The sequence below is a fragment of the Pteropus alecto genome, unplaced genomic scaffold (assembly GCF_000325575.1).
Source record: "Pteropus alecto unplaced genomic scaffold, ASM32557v1 scaffold239, whole genome shotgun sequence".
In the NCBI taxonomy this organism is placed as follows: domain Eukaryota; kingdom Metazoa; phylum Chordata; class Mammalia; order Chiroptera; family Pteropodidae; genus Pteropus; species Pteropus alecto.
This window is the reverse complement of record NW_006494613.1, coordinates 3,467,285-3,473,935: the sequence shown is the minus strand read 5'-3', so window position 1 is coordinate 3,473,935 and position 6,651 is coordinate 3,467,285. Positions and strand designations below refer to the sequence as shown.

General features: G+C 33.8%; 1 pseudogene; it reads left to right on the top strand.

Annotated features, from left to right (window-relative positions):
• The first annotated feature begins 4,515 nt into the window (after positions 1 to 4,515).
• On the top strand, positions 4,516 to 4,631 carry LOC112474483 (annotated as a pseudogene).
• Positions 4,632 to 6,651: the final 2,020 nt, after the last annotated feature.

Below are 6,651 nucleotides of genomic sequence, written 5' to 3'. Positions count from 1 at the left end.
CAGAGCAAAAAAAAAAGAAAAAAGAAAAGAAAAGAAAAAAAATTAACAAAATGAAAACGCAACCTATGAAATAGGAAACAAGTATTTACTAACAATATATCTAATAAAGTGTTAATATCCAGAAATATATAAGGAGTTCATACAAAATAATACCAAAAATGAGCAAAGAACTTAGACACTTTCAAAATAAAGAAATACAAATGGCTAGCAGATAAATGAAAAATTGCTAAACATCGCTAATCATCAGGGAAATGCAAACCAAAACCACATTGTGCTATTACTTCATATCTGTTAGGATGATGTTATCAAAAAGACAAAAGATAACAAATGTTGGAGAGGATATAGAGAAAAAAGAATCCTCATTCACTGCTGGTAGGACTGAAAATTGGTACAGCTACTATGGAAAACAGTATGGAGGTTCCTTAAAAAACTAAGAATTGATATACCATATGATTCAGCAATCCCTTTACTGTGTATTTACCCCAAAGACTTGAAAACCCATATTTAAAAAAAATATTTGCACGCCGATGTTCATAGCAGCGTTATTCATAGTGGCCAGGACATGGTGTCCTATGATAGATGATTGGCTAAGGGCCTGTGGTACATATACACAATGGAATATTGCTCAGCCATAAGAAGAGATGAAATACTGCCATTTGCAACAACATGGTTGGACCTCGAGATAATCATGCTAAGCGAAATAAGCTAGACAGAAAAAGTTGAAAACCACATGATATCACTTATATGTGGGATACAAACCTAAAATCAACAAATAAACAGGACAAACACAGACTTATGGACATGGACAATAGACTAGTGGTTATCAGGGAGTAAGGGGAAGGGGGAAAGGAGAGGTAGACAAGGGGAAAAAACTTAAATCATTTCTTCAACTAAATTAATGAATTAATTTTTAAAAAAATTAAAAAATATATAAGCTGAGAAAAACAGCATTGAAACAGCTAAGAAAAACAAGTTCACTTTACCTTCATCAACCTGTTCTCCAAACCATCATAGCTTAGTGCCAAGAGAGAATTTCCCAGGCTGTGACTATTTCCTTAGGGAGACCCTTAGAGTAGAACCTAAGAGTTATGGCTTTTTTGGAGAGCTGCCTGAGGAACTGGTTTCCATACCACTTCATTTGGAGGACTGACAACACCAATATGCTTTGCATGCCTTGGGGCCTTTAAAAATAAAGGTAAGTGGTGGGTGATTGTTGCAGCCAACACAGCACAGCACAACCTAAGGGTTCTCCCACAGGAAGGAAGGAGAAAAGTGGAGCATGTGTCTCACATTCCAGCATTTTGTAGGACTGTTAAAGGGACTGGTTTCTGTCTTGCCTCAGTTGGAGCACTGACAAAACCAACATAGTTTGAATGCACGGGGTCTGCTCTGAACATAGGAAAGGGGTGGGTAGCTTGCTATGGCTAACACAGCACAAAATGGTCAAGAGCAGATGCACAACTTGAGGCTTCTTTCTCAAGCAGAAGGGAGAAGAATGGAGCATATGTCAAGGATTCTGGTTTTTCAGAGGGCTGCTTGAGGTACTGGTATATGACTCAGGGCACTGACCGAAAACTAGTGTACTCTGAATGCCTAGTTACCACTGAGAATAAGAGAAAGCTGAGCAGCTTACTACTGTAGAACTTGAGAACTTGCAGTGTCATAAACAGACACCAGAGGGTGCAAACGTTATAAGCTCCTCAAAAAGAAACCAGCAATTGAGAAATTAAACACAGGCCCAGAGAAGTCATATTGCTCACCAAAAAGTTTTCAGAGGCCTTCAGAATCTCTGGCCAGGCTTACTGGTGAGGGTCTTGCCCTGTATGAAGCCAATCTGTAAAGAGTGGAAGAGATAGCTACATTTTCAAATGCAAAAATCCCAATAAAAAATTACAGAGCTCATAAAGAAAGAATGAAACAAGGTGCAATCAAAGGAACAAAATAACTCCAGTAAACAAATTTAAAGTAACAGAGGTACATGAATTACCTGGAAAAGAACTCAAAATAACCATCATAAATGTGCTCAATGAGCTCAAGAAAACAATGAATGGAAAAAAATGACAGTATCTATAGCAGATTTAATCAATCAGAAGAAAATATAAGGAAACCTGAAGGTAGGTCATTTCAAATTATCCAATCAGCAAAACAAACAGAAAGCAGATTTAAAAAATAATAATAAGGAGAAAACCTTATTTATAGGACACCTTATTTATAGGATTTATAGGACACCATAAAGTAGATCAATATTCCTATTATGGGAGTCTCAGAAGGAGAAGGCAGAGTGAAAGGTGCAGAAAGCTCTTTAAACAAATGGCTGAAAATATCCCAAATATGAGAAAGAAATGGGCATTGAGTTATAAAAAGTCCAATTAAAATGAATCCAAAGGTATTCAATCAGGGACATATTTTTAATCAAACTGTCAAAAATTAAAGACTAAAAGAGAATTTTGAAAGCAACAAGAGAAAAGGACTCATCATGTACAAGAGAACCCCCATAGGACTACAAGTCAATTTCTCAATAGAAACCTTACAATCCAGGAGGGAATGGTACAATATATACAAAGAGCACAAAGAAAAAAACTGCCAACCAAGAATATAACATCTGGTAAAGCCATCCTTCAGAAATGAGAGAAAGGCATTTCCAAATAAATGGAGACTGAGGACATTCATCACCACTAGACCTTTCTTATAAAAAAATGCTAACGAGAGTCTAAAATTGAAATAAAAGGCCAGCGAACAGCACTATGAAAGTATAAAGATTGTTGCAACCATTAATATATCAATAAATATGGAATACTGGAATACTGCAATGGTAGTATATAAATCACATTTAATTTTGGTATATAGATTAAAAGACAACTATAAAAAATAACTATACACATATAGTTATTTGAAGTATAGAAGGAACATACTTCAACATAATAAAGGCCATCTATGACAAACTCACAGCAAATACATACAATTGTAGAAGACTAAAAAATGTTTCCACCAATATCAGGAACACAATAAGAGTACCCATTCTCACCACTCTTATTCAACACACTAAAATTCCTAGCTAGAGCGATTGGGCAAAATGAAGAAATAAAAGTCATTCACATTGGAAATGAAGAAATAAAACTGTCATTATTTGCAAATGACATGATCTTATGTATAGAAAACTCTAAAGACACAACAATGAAACAATAACAAACTGTTGGCTCTAATCAACAAATTTAGTAAAGCTACAGGATATAAAATCAATGTACAGAAATCAGTAGCATTTCTATGCACTAACAACAAAATATCTGAAAAAGAAATAAAGAAAACTATACCATTCATAATAGCATCAAAAAAATAAAATACTTAGGAATAAATTTCATCAAGGAAGTGAAAAATCTGTAGAATGAAAACTATAAGACTTGATTGAAAGAAATTGAAGAAGACATAAGCAAATAGAAAGATATGCCATGTTCATAAATCAAAAGAATTCATGTTAAAATGGTCATACCATCTAAAATCATCTATAGATTCAATGCAATATTTATCAAAATTTCAAAGGCATTTTTTCACAGGTTAGAAAATAAACAATCTTAAAATTTGTATACCACAAAAAACCTTGAATAGCCAAAACAATTATGAGTAAAAGGAGAAAGCTGGAGGCACCACATTTCCTGATTTTAAATTATACTATAAAGCTATAGTAATTAAAATAGTATGCTACTGGCAAAAAAAAAAAAAAAAGTAGACACAGATCAATGGAACTCATATTACACTATACACAAAAACATCTCAAAACAAATTAAAGATTTAAATATAATACCTGAAACTATAAAACTCCTAGAAGGAAACATAAGGAAAAAATTTTATAATATTGGTCTTGGCAATGATTTCATGGATATAACACCAAAAAATAGGCAACAAAAACAAAAATAAACAAATGAGACTACATCAAGCTAAAAAGTTTCTGCACAGCAAAGGAAACACTCAACAGAGTGAAAAGATAATCTACAGAATGAGAGAATATATTTGCAAACCATATACCTGATAAGGGGTTAAAATCCAAAATATGTAAGGAATCCCTACAACTCAAAAGCAAAACAAACAAAAACAATTAAAAAATGAGTGAAGAACTTGAATAGACATTTTTCCAAAGATATGTAAATAGTCAAAGGGCATATGAAAAGATGCCCAACTTCACTTCACTAATCATTAAGAAAATGCTAACCAAAACCACAAGAAGGTATAACCTTACATTTGTTAGAATAACCATTACACACACACACACACACACACACACACACACACACGCACGCACACACAAATCAGTGTCAGTGAGGATGTGGAGAAATTTGAAAATTTATGCAGAAATTTGAAAATTTGGTGGGAATGGAAAATAGTTAGCCATTATGGAAAACAGTATGGCGGTTCCTCAAAAAATTAAAAATAGAGGACGTGGTTCCATAGTGTAGCGGTCAGCGCATATGCTTTACACGCAGAAGGTCCTGGGTTTGCGCCCCAGTGGAGCCACAGTTCATGATCTACGGCCATGCCACCTTGAACAAGCTGGATGTCTGATCTCGGAAACTAAGCAGGGTTGGGCCTGGTTAGTACTTGGATGGGAGACCACCTAAGAAGACCAGGTGCTGTAGGCATAAATAATAATAATAATAAATAAAAATAAATAAAAAATAAAAAATAGAACTACTATATGATTTGGTAATCCCACTTCTGGATATTTATCCAAAAGAATTAAAATCAGAATATAGAAGATATATTTGCACTCCCATGTTCATTGCAGCATTATTCACAATAGCCAAGAGGTGAAAACAACCAAAATACACACTGATGAATGAATGGATAAAGAATATGAGGTATACACATACAATGGAATATTATTGTCCTAAAAATAGAAGAAATTCTGTCACATAGATGAATTTTGAGGACATTATGTTAAATGAAATAAGCCAGTCATAGAAGGACAAATAATGCATTATTCCACTTACAGTCATGCATCACTTAACAACTGGGATATGTTCTGAGAAATGTGCCATTAGGCGATTTTGTCATTGTATGAACATCATAGATTGCACTTATAAACCTAGATGGTATAGCCCACTATACACCTAAGCTATGTGATATTGCCTATTGTTCTTAGGCTGTAAACCAATACAACATGTTACTGTACTAAATACTATAGGAAATTGCAATGTGTTGTGCTGTGACATTACAGTGGCTACAATGTCGCTAGGCAGTAGGAATTTTTCAGCTCCATTTTAATCTTATGGGACCATTATTGTACATGTGTTCTGTCCTTGACTGATGTTGTTGTGGTGCATAATTGTATATAAAGTGGAGTCACTTTTGTGACTATCTAAAATAGTCAAATTCACACACAAAAAAGTAGAATGGTGGTTGCCAGGGGGTGGTGGCAGAAGAAAATGGAGAACTACTACTCATTGGGTTTAGAGTTTCAGTCATACAAGATGGAAAAGTTCTAGAGATCTATGATATAACCGTGTGTTTAGAGTAAATGATACTGTATTGTACACTTACATTTTTGTAAACAAGGTAGATGTCATGTTATGTTTTATACCGCAATTAAAAAATAATAATTTGTAATATCCATCAAAAAAGAATTTCCTTTATAGATATAATAGAATCTTTTAATCTATAATTTATTTTTTATTTATATATATAGTTCAATGACAAAAAATAATCACTGAAATATTAAATTACCTCGGTAAATATGGTAGTTTACAGTAGAAAATATTGATCATCACATACTAACTGAAAAATAATGATTTCCTAGCCTCAATTTTTTAATTAGAATATAAAATTACAAATTAAAAATCCAATACCCACCTGAATCATGAAATTCCAGAATCACTCCATGTGAGGGAGAAAAAAAGCATGTTCTTAAAGCTAAGATTCATATTTTATCTCCCTGGAGGAGCTTCTGTCCTCTAAGAGAGAACCCACAATAATATAAATCAAATTACAATGATAATCAGAGGGACTTCTACAGATTAATGATGTTCTTTGCATTGCCTCTGAATTGTCCTAACCCAATGGACAGCAGCCCAAAAGTGTATGTACAATGTAGATCATTGAGCTTAAAAAGTCTAATGTTTCCTTCATGTCTTTAAATGTTGCTACTGGCCCACCACAACATGAGTTCCACTGTCCACTTCTCTCACACAGCCTTTCATACAACGTAAAATCTTCAGTCTTGACATTAGGAGAATCTTCCAGCCAAATAAAATTGTGACTTGCTCACATCCCTACTTTTCCCATATGATCATGGCAAAATGGGTTATGGGCAAATTCACCATGGACTCAAGAAAATTGTGAAGAGGCAAGACTTTGTGGTTCATGGGGAAATTTGGGGAATGGCTCACATAGTTAGGCTGATAAAAATATTCAAGAAACCCTGCCATTCTGATATTCACTATGTCCCCAATACTTTGCAAGTGTTCAAGGTTATATGAATCCAGTCGAGAAAAGGATAATTAAGCAAAAGTACATGCCTTGAAAGTATATTCAAATACTAAACAAACAGCTCTTTTATTGTTTCTATGACTTCTATGTCTTTATAATGTTCATCATCATAAAATCTACAAATTCAGAGTCAGTTTCAGTCTATAAAATTTATTTAAATATTCACAGAATTTA